Genomic DNA, 25,529 nt, shown 5'->3' on the forward strand with positions numbered 1-25,529 from the left:
TTTTAGCCACAGCAATCAGAGAAGAAAAAGAAATTAAAGGAATCCAAATTGAAGAAGAAGAAGTAAAATTCTCACTGTTTGCAGATGACATGATAATACATATAGAGAATCCTAAAGAGGCTACCAGAAAACTGCTAGAGCTAATTAATGAACTTGGTAAAGTAGCAGGATACAAAATTAATGCACAGATCTCTTACATTCCTATAGAGTACCGATGAAAAATCTGAAGGAGAAATTACGGGAACACTCCCACTTACCATTGCAACAGAAAAATAAAATATCGAGGAATAAACTAACCTAAGGAGACAAAAGACCTGTATTCAGAATAATGTAAGACACTGATGAAAGAAATTAGGTGCAGGAGAGAAATAAAGATGCAGATGTAGAAATGGACTTGAGGAAAAGGGGAGGGGGAAGGGTAAGCTGGGACGACGTGAGACAGTGGCATGGACATACACACTCTATCAAATGCAAAATAGATAGCTAGTGAGAAACAGCCAAATAGCACAGGGAGATCAGCTCAGTGCTTTGTGACCACCTAGAGGGGTGGGATAGGGAGGGAAGGAGGGAGACGCAAGAGGGATGAGATATGGGGATATATGTATATGTGTAGCTGATTCACTTTGTTATAAGGCAGAAACGAACACACCATTGAAAAGCAATTTTAGTCCAATAAAGATGTTTAAAAAAATCATATGATCATATCAGAAATGTAAAAATTGTATTTGAAAAAAATCAACCTCCATTTATGATAAAAACTCTTGACACATTGGGTATAGAGGTCATGTAGCTCATCATAATCAAGGCCATATATGACACACCCACTGCTACTGTCATACTCAATGGTGAAAATCTGAACTCGTTTTCTCTAAGATTAGGAACAAGACAAGGTGCCAACTCTCACCACTTTTCTTTAACATATAATTGGAAGTCCTAATCAGAGCAATTAGGCAAGAATAAGAAATAAAATTCATCCCAATTGGAAAGGAAGAAATAAAACTTTCATTATTGGCAGAAGACATTATACCATCTGTAGAAAACCAGAGACTCCACCAAAAAAAATTATTAGAAGTATAAATTCAGTCAAGTTGCAGGAAATAAAATTAATATGCATAAATCTGTTGAATTTCTATACACTAATAATGAATCGTCAGAAAGAGAGAGGAAAATAATCCCATTAACAAATACATTAAAAATAATATACGCCCAAGAATAAGTTTAAAGAAGGACGTGAAAGACCTGTAATCTGAATACTGTAAGAAATTGATGAAAGAAATTGAAGATGACACAAATAAAACAAAGATATACAATGCTTATGGATTTTAAAATCCATTAAATTAAAAATCAACTTTGCAAAAATTTCCATATTACCCAAAGCAGTCTACAGATTCAGTGCAATCTCTATCAAAGTATCAATGCCATTTTTCATATAACCAGAACAAATAATTATAAAATTTGTATGGAACAACAAAAGACCTCCAATAGCCAAAGCAATCTTGAGATAGAAGAATAAAGCTGGAGTTATCACAGTCCCTGATTTTAGGCTATAACACAAAGTTACAGTAATCAAAATAGCATGGTACTGACATATAAATAAATGGAACAGAATAGAGAGTCCAGAAATAAAGCCATGGTTATATGGTCTATTAATCTATGGCAAAGAAGCAAGAATATAACAATGAGGAAAAGACTGTCTTTTCAATAAATGGTGTTGTAAAAACTAGACAGCTACAAATAAAAGAAAGAAACTGGACCATTTTTACACCATATATAAAAACAATCTCAAAACTGATTAAAAGACTTAAAAGTAAGACCTAAAGCCATAAAACTCCTAGAAGAAAACACGACAGTAATCTGTGTGACATCAGACTTAGCAACAATTTCTTGGATCTGTCTCCTCAGGCAAGGACAACAAAAGCAAAAATAAATAAATGGGATTCAAAAGGGACTACAAAAAACAAAACAAAACAAAACAAAGCAAAACAAAAAACAAAAAAAAAACACTTTTGCACAGTGAAGAAAACTGTCAAAAACATAAAAGGCAACTTTCTGAATGGAAGAAGATATTTGCAAACAATATATTTGATAAAAGGTTGATATTCAAAATATTTGAAGAATTTATAAAACTCAACATCAAAATAACAAACAATTTGATTTAAATGTCTACTTAGAGGACCTGAATCATCACTAATCTTAAGGGAAATACAAATACAAACCACAGTGAGATATCACCTCACATCTGTCAGCATGGCTATTATCAACAAGACAAGAGACACCAAGTTTTTTGTGACAATGTGAAGAAAAGGGAACACTCATGCACTGTTGGTGGGAATGTAAATTGGTGTAGCCTATAGAAAACAGTATGAAAATTTCTCAAATAACTAAAGATAGAATTGCCATGGAATCCAGTAATTTCATTCTGTGCATCTATGAAAAAAAATACAAACCCTAATTCAAAAGGATATATGTACATCTATGTTTATTTCATCACTCTTTACAATAGTCAAGGTATGGGAGCAATCTAAGTGTCCATTAATAGATAAAAGGTTAAAGAAGATGTGAGATATATATATATATATATAATATATATGTATATATCAGCCATAAAACTGAATGAAATATTTCCATTTGTGACAACATGGATGGTCCTAGAGTGTATTAATGCTAAATGAAATATGTCAAACAAAGAAAGAAAAATACTGTATGATTTCACTTATATGTGGAATCTAAAAAAAAAAAAAAACATATTAACAAACTCAACTAAACAGAAACACCATCATGGATACAGAGAAAAAACAGGTGGTTGCCAGAGGGCAGGGATGGGAGGAGAGAAATAGGTGGGGGAGATTGAGGTACAAACTTTCAGTTACAAATAAGTGAGTCACAGGTATGAAATATACAGTGTGGGGAATATAGTTAATAATTATGTAATATGTTTGTATGCTTACAGATAGTAACTAGACTTCTCATGGTGATTGTTGTAAAATGTATAGAAATATCAAATTACTATATTCTGTACCAGGAACTAACAAAATGGTGTAGTCCAACTATACTTCAAAAAAAACCACAAAAAATCCAAAACAAACTCATAGAAAAAAGTTCAGATTCGTGGTTACAAGGGACCAGGGTAGGGGGAAAGGGCAATTTGATGAAGGTAGTCAAAATGTACAAACTCCAGTTATAAGGTAAGTAAGTACTATTGATATAATGTACAACATGATAAACATAATTAACACTGCTGTACGTTATTTAAGAAAGTTGTTAAGAGAGTAAATCCTAAGAGTTCCCATCACAAGGGAAACATTCCTTTTCTATTTCTTTAATTTTTTATCTATACAAGATGATGCATATTCACTAAACTTATTGTGGTAATTATTTCATGGTGTACGTAAGTCAAATCATTATGCTGTACACTTTAAAATTATACTGTGCTGTTTGTCAATTATATCTGAATAAAACTGGAAAAATACTTTTTAAAACGAATCATTCTTTAAAAAATACATAAAGGCAGAAATATTTTATTATCACTAATTTAAATGTAAATGAATAAAAATCTTCAGTTAAAAGGTAATGGGGGGGCTTCCCTGGTGGCGCAGTGGTTGAGAATCTGCCTGCTAATGCAGGAGACATGGGTTCGAGCCCTGGTCTGGGAAGATCCCACATGCCACGGAGCAGCTGGGCCCGTGAGCCACAGCTGCTGAGCCTGCGCGTCTGGAGCCTGTGCCCCGCAACGGGAGGGGCCGCGATAGTGAAAGGCCCGCGCACCGCGATGAAGAGCGGTCCCCGCACCGCGATGAAGAGTGGCCCCCACTTGCCGCAACTAGAGAAAGCCCTCACACGAACCGAAGACCCAGCACAGCCAAAAAAAAATAAATAAAAAATGAATAAATAAATAAATAAATAAATAAAAAAATTAAAAAAAAAAAAAAGGTAATGGAAAAATCGATAAAAAGACATGATTCATTTATATAAAATCTACAAGAAACTAGATGAAAAGAAACAAAGTGGTGAAAAGTAAAATAATTTAAAATGATATTCCAAGAAACTATTAACCAAAACAGAGCTGGAGTGGTTATATAATTACCAGCCAAATAGATATTAAGTAATAAAAGATTACAGGAGATCAAGAAGGACATTATACATTGATTAAGGCTCAATCCAAGAGGATATAACATATATAAACATACATGTATCTAACAATAGAGCCACTGAATATATGAAGTATTAGTTGACTAAATTGAGGAGAGAACTATACAGATCTCGAATAATATTTGGAGACTCCAATACCTCAATTTTAATAATGGAATGAACAGCAAGACAGGGTAAAATAAGGAAAGACAGGGCTTGAATAACCCTATAAAACAATTAGACCTACTTAACAGATACATGAGAAACACTTCACCCAAAAATAGGAGAATATACATATTTCTCAAGTGTACATAGACTATTCTCCAGAATAGACCATATGTGAGGCCACAAAACAAATCTTAACAAATTTAAAAAGATTGAAATTATATAAAGTGTGTTTTCTGAGAACAATGGAATAATGTTAGATAACAATAACTGAAAGAAAACTGGAAAACTCACAAATATGTGGAAAATAAACAACATACACTTACATAACCGAGGGGTCGAAAATAAATCACAAGGTAAATTATAAAATACCTTAATACAAAAGAAAATGAAAACACAGCATACAAAAACTTATAGGATGCAGTAAAAGCAGTGATAAGATAGAAGTTTATAACTATAAATGCATTCATTAAAAAGAAGAAAGACTGAACAGTACAATTTGAGGAAGTAGAAGATAAAGTGCAAACTAAACTCAAAGCTAGAAGAGGGAAGGAAATACTACATATAGAGTGGAGATAAATTAAATATAAAAAGAATAACAATAGAGAAAATTAACAATCAAAAGTTTTTTATAAAGATCAACAAAATTGACAAACTTTTAACTAGATTGACTAAATCAAAGAGAAGACTCAAATTATTAAATTGTGAAATTAAAAAGGGAACTTTACTGATTTTACAGGAATAAAAACATTATAAGAGTATATAATGAACATCAGCATGACACTAAATTGAATGAATTGGGAAATTGGGATTGACATATATACACTAATATGTATAAAATGGATAATTAATAAGAACATGCTGCATAAAATAATAAAATAAAATTCAAAAAAAATAATAAATTGGATATCTGGATTAAATGAGCAAATTCTGATAAACACACAAACTACCAAGACTGACTGAGGAAGAAATAGAAAATCTGAATAGGCTGATAAAAACTAAGAGGATTGAATCCCTAATAAAAACTTCCCCAAAACAAAAACCCACTACCAAATGTTTGATATATTCTACCAAACATTTTAAAAATGCTAAACACCAACATTTCTCAAACTTTCCCCAAAAATATGAAGAAGGAACATTTTCTAACTCATTCTATGAAGCCAGCATTGCCCTGAAAGCAAAGTTAGACAATGACACTGCAAGAAAAGAAAACTGCAAACCAATATCCTTTATGAATATAGATTCAGAAATCCTCAAGAAAATACTAGCAAACCTATTCCAACAGCATATTAAAATAATTATATACCAAGACCAAATAGGATTTATCCCAGGAATGTAAGAGTGGATTTAACATATGAAAAACAACCAATGTAATGTATCACATGAGTAGATTAAAGGGGAAAATGTGACCATATAAACTAATGCAGAAAATATATTTGAAAAAAGGAAGCACCGTTTCATGATAAAAACATTCAGTAAACTAGGAATATAAGGGGAGTTTATCAATATGATCAAAACCAAGTTTAAAAAAGGAAAACACAGCTAACATCATACGCAAGAATGAAAGAGCAAAATATTTCCCACTAAGATCAGGAACAAGACAAGGATGTCTGCTTTTATCACCTAGATTCAACATATTAGTAGAAATTCTAGCCAGAGAAATTAGGCAAAAAATAAGAAAATAAACGGCTTCCAGATTGGAAAGGAAATTATAAAACTATATCGTCGGATGACATGACCTTCCTTTTGTAAACCCTAAAACACAAACACACAGACACAGACACACACACACACACACACACACACATGTTAGAACTCAGACAAATTCAGCAAAGTTGCAGCATACAAAATAAACATACAAAAATCAGCTATATTTCCACATACTAGCATAAGCAATCCAAAAGGGAAATTAAGAAAACAATTTCATTTACAATGGCATCAATAAACAATACTTAGGAATAAATTTAACAAAGAAGTAAAACGACTCATATACTGAAAATCACAAAATATTGCCTAAAGAAAATGAAGACACAAGTAAACAGAAAACTATCCTGTGTTCATGAATTGGGAGACTTAATAATGTTAAGATGTCAATATTACCCAAAGTGATCTACAGATTCAACGTAATACCCATCAAAATCCCAGTGACATTTGTAAAGAAATGGAAAATCTCATCCTAAAGCTTATATGGAATCTCAAGAAACTTCAAATAGCTAAAACATTATTGAAAAACTAAAACAAAATTAGAGGACTCAAATTTTCAAATTTCAAATATTACTACAAAGTTACAATACTCAGAACAGTGTAGAATTGGCATAAAGACAGACATATAGGCCAATGAGGTAGAACTGGAAACCCAGAAATAAACCCACATATCTAAGGTCTATTGATTTTTCAACAAGAGAGCCAAGATTATTTAAAGGGGGAAGAACAACAAATGATGAAGAGAAAAGTGGATATACCAAAATTTGAATAAAAGGATGAAGTTGCACTTTTATACCACATATAAAAAATAACTCAAAATAGAACAAAACCTAAATTTAATAGCTACAACTGTAAGAAATCATAGAGGCAAATCTGTGTTCGATTTGGCAATGGTTTCTTTAATATGAAATGAAAAGAAAAAGCAACAAAATAAAAAAGTAAATTGGATGTTATTCAAATTAAAAACATTGTGCATAAAATAACACTATCAAGAGAGTGAAAAGAAAGCCCACAGAATGAGAGAAAGTATTTGCAAATCATGTATCTTCTAACGGATTAATAACCAGAATATATAGAGAACAACTTAACATCTAGAACTCAACAACAAGAAGACAAACCATCCAATTAAAAAATGGACAGAGGACTTGAATAGATATTTCTCCAAAGAAGATATAAAAATGGCCAATAAACACATGAAAGAATTCTGAACATCATTAGTCATTAAGGGAATGGGAATCAAAACCACAATGAGATACCACTGCACACCTACTAGGATGAGTATATATATATATATATATATATATATATATATATATATATATATATATATATTTTTATATATATATTTATATGTGTTTATATGTATATATTTATATACATATATATAAATGAAAATATGTTTTGGAGTGGATGTAGAGAAATTGGAACCATAATACTTTCTTGGTGGCGATGTAAAAGGGTGCAGCTGCTGTGAAAAACAGTTTGGGAGTTTCTCAAAAGTTAGTCATAGAATTACCATATGACCCACCAATCTCCCTTCTATGTATAAACTCAGAAACATTGAAAATAGACCCTCAAACACACAACTGTACATCAGTATTCACAGCTGCATTATTCACAATACTCAAAAGGCTGTAACAACCAAAGTGTTCATCAACAGATAAATGGATAAACAAAATGTTATATGCCTGCAATTGAATATTATCCAACCATAAAATGGAATGAATTTCTAATACATACTACAACATGGATGGATCTTGAAAACATGCCTTGTGAAATAATCCAGACACAAAATAACCAGTATTTAATGATTCCACTTACATGAGATACCTAAAATAAATAAATCAAATTAATAGCAATAGAATGTAGAATAGTGGTTACCAGGGGCTGTGGGTAAGAAGGAATGAGAGTTATTACCTAATGGCTATAGAGTTTCTGTTTGAGGTGATAAAATATTTTAGAAATAGGTAATATGATGATTGAACAACATTGTGAGTGTAACTGATTGCACTGAACTTTACACTAAAAATGTTTAAAATAGCAAATTTTCTGGGATGTTTTCTCACTCTTTATCCTATAACCCTAGAACCCCTTTATGTGAGTGCCAGAAATCCAAAAAAGAGGGGATATATGTATATGTATAACTGATTCACTTTGCCATACAGTAGAAACTAATTCAACATTGTAAATCAACTATACTCCAATTTAAAAAATAAAAATAAAATTAAAAAAATAAATTTTAAAAAGTGACAATGATAATCTGATAACAACTTCTACTTTTAAAATGAGGATACAGAAAACCAGATTGGAAGATAAACTTGAAAAATTCATTCAGGAAGTCTGTGGTATATCTTAAACTAGGATTATTGGGAATTCACCTCTTAACACAAATCTTCTCACCAACATCCTCAATACACACATTGCATGTGCACACACCCACAAACACACACACACACACACCGTGCCCCTTAATTCTAGGTCTCATCATGTACTGGATGATCTTTCATGTATTTTAATAAATTACCCTCTTTACGTTAGTGATTGCCCATTTTTAAATGTAATTTACACAGAGGGCAGTTAGATCTTTGCAGTATTCATTACGCTAGTATTTTAAACCCAAAGATATATCTATGAGGGAACAAAGAGTTAAGGATGTCTTTAAAAAGTGACTATACTACTGCATACCTATTAGAGTGGCCAAAATAGAGAACATTGAAAACACTAGGGATATAGACAACAGGAACTCTTTTTTATTTATTTAATTTTTATTGGAGTATAGTTGCTTTACAATGTTGTGCTAGTTTCTACTGTACAGCAAAAAGAATCTGCTATATGTATACATATATCGCCTCCTTTTTGGATTTCTTTCCCACTTAGGTCATCACAGAGCACTGAGTAGAGTTCCCTGTGCTATACAGTAGGTTCGGTTTGGTTATCTATTTTATGCATAGTACTGTATACATGTCAATACCAATCTCCCAATTCATCCCATGCGTCCTTCCCCCCTTGGTATCCATACATCTGCTCTCTACATCTCTGTCTCTATTTCTCCTCTGTAAATCAGTTCATCTGTATCGCTTTTCTAGATACCACATATAAGTGATATTATACGATATTTGTTTTTCCCTTTCTGACTTACTTCACTCTGTATGACAGTCTCTAGGTCCATCCACATCTCTGCAAATGGCACAATTTCGTTCCTTTTTATGGCTGAGTAATGTTCATTGCAGCACTATTTACAATAGCCAGGACATGGAAGCAACCTAAATGTCCATCAATAGAGGAATGGATAAAAGAGATGTGGTACATATATACAATGGAACAGGAACACTTATTCATTATTGGTGGGAATGAAAAATGGTACAGCCACTTTGGAAAATGGCTTGGCAGTTTCTTGCAAAACTAAACATACTCTTACATATGATCCAGTAATCTCAATATTTGATATTAACCCAAAGGAGTTGAAAACTCATGTCCACCTAAAAAGCTGAACAAAAACGTTTATTGCCACTTTATTCGTAATTGTCAAACCTTGGAAGCAAGCAAGATGTCCTTCGGTAGATGAATGGATAAACTGTGGTACATCCAGATTATTGAATATTATTTAGCGATAAAAAATGACTCTCAATCCGTGAAAAGACATGGAGGAAACTTAAAATGCATACTACTAAGTTAAAGAAGTCACTTTGAAAGACTACGCACTGTATGATTCTAATTACACGACATTCTGAGAAAGGCAAAACTATAGAGACAATAAAAAGATCAGTGGTTCCCAGAGGTGAGGGGAAAGTGAGGAATGAATAGGTGAAGAGCAGAGGATTTATAGGGCAGTGAAACTACTCTGTATTATACTATAATGGTGGATGCATGCCATTATTCATTTGTCCAAACCCATAGAATGTAGAACACCAAAAGTTAATTATAATGTAAACTATGGACTCTGAGTGAGAATGATCTGTCAATGTAGGTCTGTCAATTTTAACAAAGGTACCACCCTGGTGGGGATGTTGAAAATGGGGGAGGCTATGCATGTGTTGGATCAGGGGGTATATGGGAAATCTCCATACCTTCTGCTCAACATAAAATTACTCTAAAAAGAAAGTCTATTAAAAACAAGTGGCTACTCTAGATTTAATATTGGGGTATATGTGCAGCTCCAAATTTCTTAGATTTTTAATTCCTTTTGTAGTGGGATAAACATGATTTTGAACTATATGGGACTGGTTCTGACAGTTCTTTCTTATTTAAAGTACTCAAATATTTCCATTCACTTCAGGTATGGTTTACAGGTGGCCAAAATTACAAGCCAAATGATTCACCAAGCAGTTTTGGGACTACATGGTAATACATGGTGCCTCCAGCAGTAGTGAACTGAGAAGGCAAGTATTAAAGTTGAGTTACAGATATTTCTCCTACTTTGACCTGCTTTACTGAGTAAAGCTATCAAGCATCTACTCCAGAGCTTGTAAAAGCAGTTGTAAGTAACAAAACATGAAAGTCTTTGGACTCAGGCATTCCAAGGGATCCACCACTTTCTACTGTGTAGCATGTGCAAGTGATTCCATCTCTGAGCCTCAGCTTCCTTATCTAAAATATGGTAATAGTGAATACCTCCTAACAGCATTTATGTGCCTATTAACTGAGATATGATATAAAGCAACTAGCCCAATAAATGATGGCTAATAATATCTAATACTGTAGTAGAATCATGCTCCTTCTTGTGAAATGATTTCTTAGTCTGTCTCTATGTACCACCACCAAGCCATGAAATTTTTGCTCTTACCAGTCATGGAAAAGAAAAATCAGATCTGGCTCTGGCTTAACTGCTTGGATGATTCTGACCTCTAGGGATCAATAATCTCACACTTTCTGTTCTGATCTGAAGTGGGTATAGTTCTGTTGGAGGTACAATTAGAGATAGTCAAGGAACACAATGGTTAATAATAGAATGTACTGTTTAGCTCAATTCCTTAAATTCCAAATTATTTGTGAAACAACCCTTCGAAAATGTGTTTGCATTGATACTTTCTTTTTTTCTTTTTCTTCTTATTTTTTTTATATATATACATACACCTGTCCTTTAAGATTCCGCTAACTTCTTACCTCTTCCATGGTACCTTTGCTGATCTTTTTTTCTTATTCATTCTTGAAAAATATTTTTGGTGCCTTAGTCCCTGCTCTTATCACAGTCTTCCTCAGAAAAGACTTTTTTGTGTTTGTGTTCATCTTCCCATTAGATAAGGAGCTCTTTGAGGGAGGAAGTCCTCAGTTTTGGACACTTCATGCATTCTGAGTAATACCTAACACAGTAGCTCAGACATATTAAGCAATTAGTATATATTTTTGAACTACCTCTGTTGTTTGGTCATCAATGTAACTCATATGTACTAAAATTTTATCTGTGTTGTCTATCTGTAAATTCAGTGCTTTAAATTCCTGAAGAACAGTGTCAGAATACCTCAACCAGCAAAATCTTTACCAACTTAAAACCTTTTAAAATTATCACAGAAACATTTGTTACTAGAATACAAGAATATTTTCATTCATTCTCTGTAAAATCTACTTCATCAATTTACACCTCATCTAGCCACATACTCAATGACCTAGAAACTCAAATTTCTGGCTGTGGTTTAAGCCCCCCTGCTTCTGTATACAAGATAAGAATGTGAGGGCTTTGTTACTGTACTGTTTTTATACCCAGGCATAAGTTATAGCAACAGAGATCAGTTTCTTTGTGCTTCTCATTGCCTTTGGTTCACTGCCTTAAATGGAGTAAGTCAAAGCCATGTTTTCATGCCATAGACATGCTATTCAAATACCAGAATGACCACATTTGAAAAGCCACCCTGTACCACTTTATTGTCACAGATGTCCTTTACATCTAGCAAGGGTCGTTTCTCCTCATGTCAACAGTAATTCAGTTTAACAGCTGTCTCTTTTGACAAGCTTAGTGTCAGACTCTAAAATGACAGGGTGACAGTTTTCTTTTTCTTGAACAGAACATAACACATTAACTATTTGAATACAAGAGCATCAAATGTATTTAGAGCACATTTTAAATTTGTTTCTAACTAAGCTGAATAGGCTTTGGGATCTTATTTATATGATTGCACTGTGTATTGAGCCACTGAAGCTAAAAATTCAAAGTATTTTTCAGGGTCCTTCATTCTGTATCTGAAGTCTGCTAATGTAAAACTAAAAAATTAAATGGAGGTAAAGCAAATATTGAAAAAGCAGTAGAATTTGAGAAACTAGTGGAATAAGCACTTGAGTTGCATTGTCCAAACTCATCAGAGTTCTGTGTGGATCAGGCAAGAGTTAAAGTGCTTGCTAATATCACAGCTGATGGTATCATAAGCTAAATATTTTTTTTTCCATTGTAGACTGTGAGCACATCATTCTTTTCTAAGTAAAGCTAGCTATGAGAGTTGGTCCTGTGTGAAATAATGTACATAACGACAAGACTGGTCTATGGTACTTTCATGGCTACCTTTTATGTGTTTTTCTTCCTTCTTCTAATGTCTGACTGTCTCCAAGTAAAACCCAGGAACTTTACCTGTCTCCTGTTTGATTCTCTTGAGTTCAACAAAAATTGAAGTACTTTCTGCCAGACACTGAGCTGTACACTGGGGATACTGGGGGGAACAAAGGCAGATATAACCCATACCTTCATGGAGTTTTCAGTCTATTAAGGTATTCATTTTCTAAGACTACCATAACAAATCATCATAAACTTAGCAGTTCAAAACAACACAAGTTTATTATCCCACAGTTCTGTATGTGAGAGAAGTCTGAACACAGTGTTGCTCAACTAATTCCTCTGCTTAGAAGCTTACGGTGTCAAAATCAAGGTATTCATAGTGCTGTATTCTCTTCTGCCGACTGTAGAGAAGAATATGTTTTCTTGATCATACAAGCTATTGGGAGAATTTAATTCCATGTGGTTGTAGAACTGAGTTCTCCATTTTCTTGCTGGCTGTCAACTGAGGGTTGTTTCTAGCTTCTAGATGTCACCCACATTCTTTGTCTCATTGCCTCATTTCTCCATCTTCAAAGCAAGCAATGAAGAGTCCCTCTTATGCTTCAATTCTCTCTCTCTCTTTTCTTCTACTACATCTCTCTGACTTCAGCCGGGTTTCCTGCCTTTAAGGAGTTATGTGATTAGATTGGGCCCACCTGAATAATCTCCCTATTGCAAGGTGCATAACCTTAATAACATCTTCAAAGTCTCTTTTGTCTTCTATGCTAAACATAGATACAGGTTTTGCAGATTAGGACATGCATGTCTTGGGAGAACCATCATTCTGCCAACTTCATGGGAAGAATAGAGAAAAAACAAGGCTGTTAATTTATAAGAAAAGTACTGAATGCTATTTGGTAAATGTTACAAGAAGGACCTAACAGATAGGTTCAGGAAATATCTTCTTAAGGGAACGATTTCTAAGCTGCGATCTAAAGAACGAGTAGGAGTCAGCCAGAAGAATAATGGCATGTGGGAGAAAAGTTTCAGAAGGAAGAAGTAAGTATAAAAGTCTACAGATAAGAAAATAGTACTGAAGATACAATAGAGTCCATTTAAAGAACTGAAACAAAACCAGTATTGCTGCATCAAGGTGGGAAGTGGGGGGTGGTAGGGTTATAAGACTGGAAAAGTGAACAGGAACCATATCATTTGGGGTCCTCTGGCCTATGTTAAAAGTTTGGGTCTTTGTCCTAAAAACATTGAAAGCCCATTGAAGATTTCTGCCTAGAAATGCCCCCATGCTTAAAATCTGTGGCATAGTGCCTAAAATTAAGGTGCAATATTATGTGTACCTTGGCATTTAGAAAAAAACTGAAAAGGCCTCAAATGGCCTAACTGCAAGTTCCTCTTCCTATTATGGTCACTCAGAAAGGTTCCCTATCCTAACAACCATTATTATTACAGGGAAGGTACAATGACTGCTTATCCCTGAGTATAAGGCTTCAGTTCCGTGACAGACCATGGAATCATTAAACAAGCCAATCATATAATCCCATGGGAACCAGGTATTACCTCCTCCTCTTAATATTATACTACTATGCTTGTTTCCCATGCCCCTGGTTTCACTTTGTTTCTGAGGACAAGCCCCATGTATCCCTGCATGATATGTTGTCTCCTCCTCCTCTAAGTTGTGAGTATATGTGACTAATATACTGCTGTAGATCTCATCTTTCCAGTGTCAGGTGTTGTGTGTTTGGTCATCCACATAATCCTAGCATAGGAATTCTTTCCACACAAATGGGTAAAGAGCAGTTGAATAAAATAAAACCTAGACCCCTTTCTTCACCCACAATTTTAATCTAAACCTTAACTACTTGTTAAGAGGGCACTTATAGTAATAAAAAATAGTAAATTGCACTAAATAATTTAGAGACAGATAACACTTTAACACCCTCCTTCAACCCTGGTCATGTGGGTTGGTAGCAGAGGATGTGTATTTTTATAGAGTAAAATCAGGGAGTGTATGGCCCCTCCCAAAAGAGTTTATTAACTGTGTAATTATATTAATATACTTGGTAATGGGAGAAATGTTTGGGGCATGGAGCTTTGACTGATGGCCCTCATTATACCACTTAAGCAACTAATGCCCCTCATTATACCACTTATATCCATGCATAAAGTAGGTCTTGCCGGCCAGCTAAGAAAATCCTTCCAGGCCCAAAGTGAAAAGAGTTTATAATCAGGAGCCAAACTATCTAAATTTTATATCCAGTTCTACCACTAACTTGCAATATGACATTAGATAGATTATTTCCCTCCCCTGTTTCTCAGTATTTCTATTTGGAGAAAATCCATAAAATGGTTAGACTTAATAGTCTATAATTTTATTCACTTCTCACATTTTATAATTTTATAAAAATTCATGAATAAGACTTTAAAGAGATCAACTTATCACTGAACTCATAGACAATAATAAATATTGTGTAGACTCTCGACAAGTGATGAGCTATTACAAATTCAGCTTCTGTGGTGCAAGAGAATGTTGTCTTTTTTTAGTTTATTAGAGTTCATGGAAATCAGGTAAACCTTTCAGATATTAATTTCCACCTCTTTCAATAGCATTTGTGAAAGTCACCTTAAATGGTTTACTTGTCTGTCCCACAGTTAATGCTTATTGTGACTTTATCACAATAAAATGTCACATCTGAGAATTGATTTATGAGGCTGCTTTGCTGAACGATAACTACCTTAATCAATTTGCACTTTTTCCATCTTAATCAGTTTTATCTAACAGGAAGAAGAAAAATTACATATGGTTAGCTTATAAAAGGTCAGTTCTCATTTCACTATGTATCTCTGACTTCCCCTAAGTGCTTACAGTTTAAATTCAGCTCAACATAAGGTACCAAATTACCTCTCCTAAACTAGGACTCAATATAGCTTCCAGGAGCTGAAACTAAGGAAGTTGAAGAACTAAGCACTATGGGTATTCTACATTTTTACAAGAATAAACACAGGCCCGTGATTAACCATATTGTTGGGGAAGAACACATTTTCCTCTATCCTTCTAGTTTCTTCTGGCTGGTCTGAGAATTAAGTTGACATGAGACAGATTAACAGGAGAAAAATCAAACAAAAAGTTTAACAACATTATACATGGGAGAGACTCAGGAAAATGTGTAACTTGCCAAAATGGCCAAAACCCTCACCTTAAAGATCATCCTCAGCTAAAGACAGAAGAAGATCTTGAGAGTGGGGACAGTTAGTTATGCAAGATTGCCAGGAAAAGCACAAATAACAAAAATAAGTTTGTTATGCAGATTTAAGTAATTGCCTTCTCCACTGATAAAAGTTTCGAGGAATTTGGTCATCCTTCATTTCCTCCTAGAGGAAGGGAGACACCCTTACAAATAGAGATTCCCTTATAAATGTAAATGTTTCTTACAAAAGGGTACTTCCTACTTAGTTTTCAGTTTTTCTCATGTTTGATGTTTCTCAGAAAATAACCAGATTAAAATAATAAATATGCCAAGGAGACATAGTTTTAAGGTGCTGAATTCTGCTCCCCTACAATCCCAGGACTCTGTCTCTAAGAAGACATCAAGGTCATAGTTGTCCCTTTTTATAACAACCTCAATATTCAGATATGTATTAACAAACATGAGCTTACCTCAATGTAATTTTTTGTCTCAGTTTCAGGGATACAGCTATAGTCCTCAGTAATGTCCTCGGACAAAACTGAACCTCACTGCTCTTACACTGTGTGTTTTATTCAGTAGACATATCTTCGACTGAAGAAAGGAAGGAATGGTAAAAGTTGGTGATGAACAAAAGTAAATTAAATTTATCCCATCCCATATTTACTTTCTAAAACTTAACCATGTTACTCACCTATTTATAATGGCTTATTCCACTAAGCATAAGGTCCTCAAAATTCATCCATGTTGTAACATGTGTCACAATTTCAGTCCTTTTTAAGGCTAAATAATATTCTGTTTTTTGTATATTCCACAATTTGTTTATCCATTCATCCATTAATGAACACATGAGTTTTCTTCCACCTTTTGGCTATTATGAATAAATGCTACTATGAACATTGGTTACAACTATATGAGTCCCTGCTTTAAATATTTTGGAATATATATCTAGAAGTGAAATGCTGGATCATATGATAATGTTATGTTTAATTATTTTTAAGAAACCACCAAATTGTTTTTCATGACAACTGTACCAGTTTATATTTCCAACAGCAATGCACAAGGGTTCCAATTACTCAGAATCCTCACTATCACTTTTTATTTTTCTATTATGTTTAATAGCCTAATGCATGTAAAGTAGTATCTACTTGTCATATTGATTTGCATTTCCCAATGTCTTTTGATGTTGAGGATATTTTCATGTACTTATTTGGCTACTTGTAGGTCTTCTTTAGAGAAATGTCCTCCAATACAACAACACAAAAGAAAGCGACCCAATTCAAAAATGCATACCACAGTTGATACACTACTTTATGCAAGAGCTATACAAATGTCTAGGAGCTACTATGTGTGCTCTGAACAAAAGCCTTATGTTCTGTAGCCACAGGGATGACATTGCTGAAAGTCAGGCACAGTAACTTATCTTGCAATTGGCTAACTTACAAAGCAATTTGAACTCTCAGGCTCAGAAGTTATCTACTATTAATGTGAGAGTATCAACAGGGAAATAATGGGATCATGTAGTTTTGGATGGGGACATGTGGGAAGAACCTTATGAATCTGGGGAATTGAGCCCTTAAATTATGATGAGTCTTTTTTGCCAGTGGAAGAGGTATCCCCACCCTCAGTGGAATTGGTCTCCCAACCCCCAGCAAAAGTGGCTTCCTCAACCCCAGCAGAAGTAACTTCCCCATCCCTGGTGGCAGCCACAACCTCAGAGGTATTAGCCTTTCCGCCTCCACCTCAGGGGATTAGCCCAACATTGCTTGAGGAAATGTTAACTGTCTCCCTTGAAGCAGATGTCATGGAAGACAATGCTGATTCTGCTCGGGATCCACACCTACCACCTCCTCTGTGCTTCTGGGCCAGTAACTAGACTCAAGTCCCAACAGAATCCTAAGGTGAAGTTGAAAGTATGATCTATGAGAAGGTACAGTACACGCTAAAAGAACTACTTGATTTTTCTAATTTATACGAGCAAAAATCTGGGAAACATGTATGGGATTGGATACCAAGGGTGTGATATATTCAGAAAGTTGGATCAGTGTGCATTTATTGATATGAGCCTATTAAGCAGAAATTCTGGATTTAATGTTGCGGCTCGAGGAGTTAAAAATATCTCTAAAACTTTTTGGCTGACTGGCTGAAATGTGGATCAAAAAATGGTCCACTGTGAGTGAATTAGAAATGCCTGATCTTCCTTGATTTAACGTAGAGAAAAGGATTCTGAGGCTTATGGACATTGTAATGTTGAAAGCAATTTGTCATTTAACATCTACTCACCCACATTGGGAGGGTTCAGAACACACACCGTTCACTAATACTTCGAGAAATAAATGTATGAGGGGAGCCTCCAGCATCCTTAAAGTGCTCCGTGATTGCTCTTTTCTGTAGGCCAGAACTTACAGTGGGAACAACAGCCACGTAATTGAAAAACCTAGATATAATGTGAGTAATTGAATCCTTGGGTGGCAGGAGCCATATGGCAGCATTCAACTGCCAAAGGCAAGGTGGGTGTGGTTGCATATGCTGATTGGACCTAGTAAGAAGGAAGTAGTAACTTCTGTATACTTATTTGTAAGACATTTGCATGTCATACACCTATAGGTGAACCACAGAGTAGTCCTTTATAATTTTGTCATAAGGTCATTCTGTCATCTGCAGATAACTACTCTCATCTTGAGAAATAGGTCTTAGCCTGCTACTGGGCTCAGTAGATACTGAACACTTAACCAAGGACCACCAAGTTACCATGCAAACTAAGCTGTCCATAATAAACTGGGTGTTATCTGACTCAACAAGTCATAAAGTTGGGTGTGCCCAGCAACACTACATTATCAAATGGAAATAGTATATACATGATTGGGCCCGCATAGCTTCTGAAGGCACAATTAACTTACTTGAAGAAGTGGTCCAAATGAAGCAACTGACAAAGGATTAATCTCCAAAACATGCAAGCAACTCATGCAGCTCAATATCAAAAAAACAAACAACCCAATGCAAAAATGGACAGAAGACCTAAATAGACATTTCTCCAAAGATATACAGATTGCCAACAAACACATGAAAGAATGCTCAACATCATTAATCATTAGAGAAATGCAAATCAAAACTACAATGAGATATCATCTCACACTGGTCAGAATGGCCATCATCAAAAAATCTAGAAACAATAAATGCTGGAGAGGGTGTGGAGAAAAGGGAACACTCTTGCACTGTTGGTGGGATTGTAAATTGATACAGCCACTAGGGAGAACAGTATGGAGGTTCCTTAAAAAACTAAAAATAGAACTACCATACAACCCAACAATCCCACTACTGGACATATACCCTGAGAAAACCATAATTCAAAAAGACTCATGTACCAAAATGTTCATTGCAGCTCTATTTACAATAGCCAGGACATGGAAGCAACCTAAGTGTCCATCATCGGATGAATGGATAAAGAAGATGTGGCACATATATACAATGGAATATTATTCAGCCATCAAAAGGAATGAAACTGAGTTATTTGTAGTGAGATGGATGGACTTAGAGACTGTCATACAGAGTGAAGTAAGTCAGAAAGAGAAAAACAAATACTGTATGTTAACACATATATATGGAATATAAAAAAAAAGAGAGAAAGAAAAAAATGGTCAGAAGAACCTAGGGGCAAGATGGGAATAAAGCTGCAGACGTACTAGAGAATGGACTTGAGGATATGGGGAGTGGGAAGGGTAAGCTGGGACAAAGTGAGAGAGTGGCATGGACATATATACACTACCAAATGTAAAATAGATAGCTAGTGGGAAGCAGTCGCATAGCACAGGGAGATCAACTCGGTCTATATGACCACCTAGAGGGGTGGGATAGGTAGGGTGGGAGGGAGGGAGATGCAAGAGGGAAGAGATATGGGTACATATGTATATGCATAACTGATTCACTTTGTTTTAAAGCAGAAACTAACACACCATTGTAAAGCAATTATACTACAATAAAGATGTTAAAAAAAAAAAAAGAAGTGGTCCAAGTGCCCATGGTCCCACTCTAGCTACACAGTCTTCTGTATCCCAGCCTGCACCTATAGCCTTATGGAAAGTTTCCTATAGTAAGCTGACAGAAGTAGAGAAGACTTGGGCCTGGTTTACAGATTATTCTGTACAATTTTCAGTCACCACCTAAAACTGGACAGCTATAACACTGCAGCCCTCTCTGGGACATCACTGAAGGAGAGTGATAAAGGAAAATCCTCCTAGTGGACAGAACTTTGGGCAGTGCATCTGGTTGTTTATTTTTCTTGGAAGGAGAAAATGCCAAATGTTTGATTATATACCTACTTATGGGCTGTTTCCAGTGGCTTAGCTGTATGCCCAAGAATTTGGAAGGAACATAATTAGAAAATTAGTAACAAAGATATTTGAGGCAGAACGACATTAGCACAATGGCAAAATAGTAATTTTCTACCATCATCCCTCCACAAAACATCTATTTTGACAACACCTATGGACAAGAATATCTTTGTGGAAGTTCAGGAGCCCAGCATAGAAATGAAAGAATACAATTAGAGCAAATAATCCAAGATTAAATACATTAAAGAGGGTAAGAACAGTGTCACTTTACCTACATCACACTTCCCACAAGACAGCACAGCTCAGTGTTAAGAGACACCACCTTGATTTGTGATTTCTACCACAGGGAAAGTGAGAGTAGAGTCAGTGAGTGTCTGGATTCCCCAACCAAGTGAGACACTGCCCAAGAGGCTTACCTCTTTCATGCCTCACCTAGAATACTGATGTGATTGGCAAAGCTGAAGGACTGGGAGAGACTTGCAGCTCAGCAACTCCAGATCTAATGAAAGGAATGCAGGTATTACTAAAAGCTTTTTGGACCCATTCAGGAAGCCCACCCATGAGCTTCTTGTGATGCCTTACTGCTGACCCCTTTAACTGATGCATGGGCACACCCAATGCTCCATGCACCTCATTCACATCCTGTGGTATGCTCCTTGCACACATGCCCATTGACAGGAAGTGCAACCCTTTTTAGAAGATTCACAAGCACATGCAGAAAGCCAGTCTGAATCTGCAGAATTAGGTGAAGACACACACACACAAATTGAGAATTTTAGGGCAGCCCACTAGAGAAAACAAATGTGAGGCTTTCAGCACTCAGCATGACTTTGTAGGATTGAGAGAATAAATAAAATCTTAAGAACCTCTCCCTTCACTTCCAGAAAGGAACAAGACATGTGAAGTGGGCACATCCATATAAAACTTCTGAAAGATCCTTAGAATCCCTAGCTAGGCATACTGATGAAGGCATTTCTCTCCCCAAGCCTGTCAGTAAAGAGTGAATTAAGTAACTGTATTTACAAATTTGACGTCAGCAATGCAAGTTTAAAAGAAACATGAAAAATCAAGGAAACATGACACTACAAAAAAATCACAACATTTTTTTCAGCAACAAACTCCAACGAAATGGAGACCTACAAATTGCCTGACAAAGACATCAAAATAGTTGTCTTCTTTAGAAGCTTATGAGATACAAGAGAACAAAGATAGATGACTCAATAAATTCAGGAAAAATATACATGAACAAAATGAGAGATTTGACAAAGAGATAGAAAATATGAAAAAGAACCAAACAGAAATTCTGGGGGAAAAGAATACAATGAATAAAAATTTTAAACTGCAATAGATGGCTTATAATATCTATTAAATAAAATGATTCAATAATAACCTTACAGAAGAGAAAACCCCAGACCCAGATGAGTTCAGTAGTGAATTTTACTAAACATTTATGGAAGAAATTATACCAATATTCTATAATCTCTTTCAGAGAACAGAAGCAGAGGGAATGCTTCCTAAGTCATTCTCTGAGACCAACATTATCATAATACCAAAATCAAAGATATTGTAAGAAAACTACAGACTAATATCTCTCATGAACATAGATTCAAAAATTTTAAATAAAATATTAACAAAATGAATCCAACAGTGTATGAAAAGAATTATACACCATAACGAAATGGGATTTATCTCTGGTATGCAAGGCTGGTTCACCTTTCAAAAATCAATTAATATAATACATCACAACAGCAGACTAAAAAAGGAAAATCACATGATAATATTAATAGATGCAGAAAATGCATTTGATGAAATCCAACACCCATTCAATGTAAAAACTCTAAGTAAAATAAGGACAGAGAGAAACTTTCACAACTTGATAAAGAATATCTACAAGTAGCTTACAGCTAACATAATACTTAATGGAGAGAAACTTAAAACTTTCACACTAAGATTAGAGACAAGGAAAGAATGTCTGTTCTCATCACTTTTTTACATTGTACTGGAAGTTCTAGATATTTCAGTAAGATAAGAAAAGGAAATAAAAGGTATACCTATTGGGAAGGAAGAAATAAAACAGTATTTGTTCACAGATGACATGATAACTTATGCAGAAAATCCAAAATAATCAACACCAAAAAAAGCTCCTGGAACTCATAAACCATTATAGAAAGATTCTGGTATTCAAGGTTAATTAACAAAAGTTATTTTTTTTTCTATACACCAGCAACACACAAGTAAAATTTGAAATATACCTCTGTGAAATTTATATTATATATAAAATAAATCCACTAAAAAATGAAAGAAACACTTAGGTATACATTTACAAAATAAGTACAAGATCTTTATGAGGAAAACAAAGCAAACAAACAAAAGCTCTGATAAACAAAATCAAATAAGAAATAAATAAATGGAGAGATATTCCATGTTCATGTATAGAAAGACAATAATGTCAAGATGACAGTTCTTCCCAACTTGAACTATACAGTGAAACCCTAATAAAAATCTCTAGAGATACTTTATGAATATTGATAAATAATTCTAAATTTTATATGGAGAGACAAAAACCCAGACTAGCCAACACAATAATGGAGAACAATGCTGAAAGACTGACACTATCCTCTTCAAACTTACTCTAAAGCTATAGTAATCAAGATACTGTGATACCAGTGAAATAAAATACAAACACATCAATGGGAAAAAATAGAGAGCCCATAAAAAGCCCCACATAAAAATAATCAACTGATGTTTGACAGAGGAACAAAAATAGTCGTTTGCACTAATGGTGCAGAACAACTGATCCTCTGAATGCAATCGTTGTCATCTTTATCTAGACACAGACGTTATACCCTGCAGAATAATAAAGTTGAAATGCATCACAGATCTAAATGAAAAATAAAAGTAAACCTAGATGATGTTGCATATTGCAATTACTTTTTTATCTAAAACACGAAAGACACAATCCATGGAAGAAACAATCAATAAGCTGGACTGTATTAAATTTAAAAAGTCTGGGAAGAGAGATCTAATTGGTGAAGTAAGAGGAAGCTGGGCTCACATGTCTCATGAATACATCAAAACTACAAATACATATGGAGTGTCTCTCACTGAAATTGACCTAGGGATTAGCTGAACAACTCTCCACAACCAAGGCTGTAAAGAAAGATCCACACAGAGTCTGGTAGGGAGGAGAAGAAATCTGGTCAGCACTCCCACTGCTAGTGGGGGACACAGAAGAGGATGAAAAATGTCACAGCCTTGAGGATCCTCCCTGGGAGCAAGGAGTTTGAGCCACATATTAGGCACCCCACCCATGGAGTCTGACACTGGGAAGAGAAGTCCCCTTAACCATTTTGAAAACCAGTAGGACAAACCAAAAGGTTGTAAGCCTCAACAAGACTCAAACCAAGACTCAACTCTTGGAGAGCATGTGCACAAACTTGCTTACTCCCAGTCACAGCATGCAGGCAGCAGATTGAAAACTGCCTAGGATTCTGGCTGGCTTGGCAGAATTGGCCCAGCATGGCATCCAGCCTGCACTGGGCTCCTATTCCAGTCCCTCAAGCCCAGGCATTGCTCCCCACTAAGGCCTTTATCAATAAGAGTGTGCATTCTTGAAGGGAATGGGGCCAAATTGGATGCCTGTCCTGCCTCTGACCAAGGTAAAGGCAGCCACTGCCAGTGCACACTTTGGTACACACACTCAGAAAGGAGTGATGTTAGCTCCAGGACAGAGACCACCAATACAGGAGTGCCAATTCTTGTGCATGGTTTGAATGGAATGAAGCTAGTTCCAGGGTGGAGATCATCATTGTATGAGTGAGTGTCCCTGTGCACACTTGGGAGATGGAGAGGCCCACTCAGTGATGGCACCAAATCCTCTGGCCCAGACCTAGCTTCTAACCAATTTGCACACATCAGCGAAAGAGTGAAACCAGCACAGAAGTGCAGCCCTAAGCCCTCAGGCCCCAGCCATGCCCCAAACCACGCTGGGGACAGCCAACACACTCAGAAGGAAATCAACTCCCTCAGAGCTCTGGCTCTAGTCCATCCAACCCATCCCTACCTCCCACCAAGGTGGTGGCTGCCAGGACACCTCATCAGTCCATGTTCACTTCAGAACCAGCTCATGCACCAAAGCCACACATATTGCATAAGGAAGATCCCACACAACATCACTCCTTCAAGGAAAGGTAACAGACAGAAAAAGAAAAACAAAATGGGAAAACAGAGGAATATGAATCAAAAAAAGAACATAAAAGAAAAAAGCATACTGTAAAAAATCCTAATAAAACACAGATAAATATTTTACCTGATAAGGAGTTCAAAGGAATAGTAACAAAAATGTTCACTGAAGTGATGAAAAGAATAAATGAACACAGTAGGAATTTTAACACAGACCTGGAAAATATAAAATAGAATCAGACAGAGCTGAAGAATGCATTAAATAAAATGAAAAATACACTAGAGGGAATTAACAACAGATTAGATGATACAGAAGAATGCATAAGCCATCTGGAAGATAGAATGATGAAAATCACACACTTAGCACAGCAAAAAGAAAAAAAATGAAAAATGAGAATAGTTTAAGCGACCTCTGAGAGAGCATCAAGCATACTAATATTCATATTTTAGAGGTCCCAGAAGGAGAAAAGAGAGAAAGGGGTCAAATATGTATGTGATTAAATTATGGATGAAAATTTCCCAAAACTGAAGTAGGAAAGATACCCAGGCACAGGAAGCACACAGAGTCCCAAACAGATGAGCTAAAAAAGACCCACACCAAGACATACTATAATTTAAATGGCAAATGTTAAGAATAAAGATAAAATTCTAAAGGCAACCAAAGGAAAAGAAAGACTTGCATACAAGGGAACCCTCCTAAGGCTATCAGCTGATTTTTCTGCAGAAACTTTGCAGGCCAAATGAGACTGGCATGATGTATTTAAAGTCATGAAAGGAAAAAAAGAAAAACTACAACTTAGGATAGTCTATCCAGTAAGATGTTATACTTCAGAATTGAAAGTGAGATAAAGAGCTTCACAGACAAGCAAAAAGTAAAAAAGTTCCAAAGTACTAAACCAACTTTATAAAAAGTATTAAAGAGTCTTCTTTACGTGAAAAAGAAAAGGCCATAAAAAGAAATAAGAAATTAAAGGAAGGGGAAAATCCAATTGGTAACAGCAAATAAAGGCTATGGACCAAACATTTAAATGAGCTAGTACAAATGTTAAAAGACAAAAAGTGTAAAATGAACTATAACTACAATAAACAGTAAAGGCATAGACATGAAGATGTAAAATAAGGCATCAAAAACACAAAACATGGAGTGGGGAGTAAAGAGCATAGAGCCTTTAGAAAGTGTTTGAACTCAAATGATTATCAGTCTTAAAAAAGTAGATACAGGTATAGGTCAACATATATGAAATACATGGTACCCACAAATCAAAAACCTACAACAGATGTACAAAAACTACAGAGAAAGGAACACAAACATATCACTAAAGAAAATCATCAAACCACAAGGGAAAATAATAAAGAACA

The sequence above is a fragment of the Balaenoptera acutorostrata genome, chromosome X (assembly GCF_949987535.1).
Source record: "Balaenoptera acutorostrata chromosome X, mBalAcu1.1, whole genome shotgun sequence".
Classification (NCBI taxonomy): Eukaryota; Metazoa; Chordata; class Mammalia; order Artiodactyla; family Balaenopteridae; genus Balaenoptera; species Balaenoptera acutorostrata.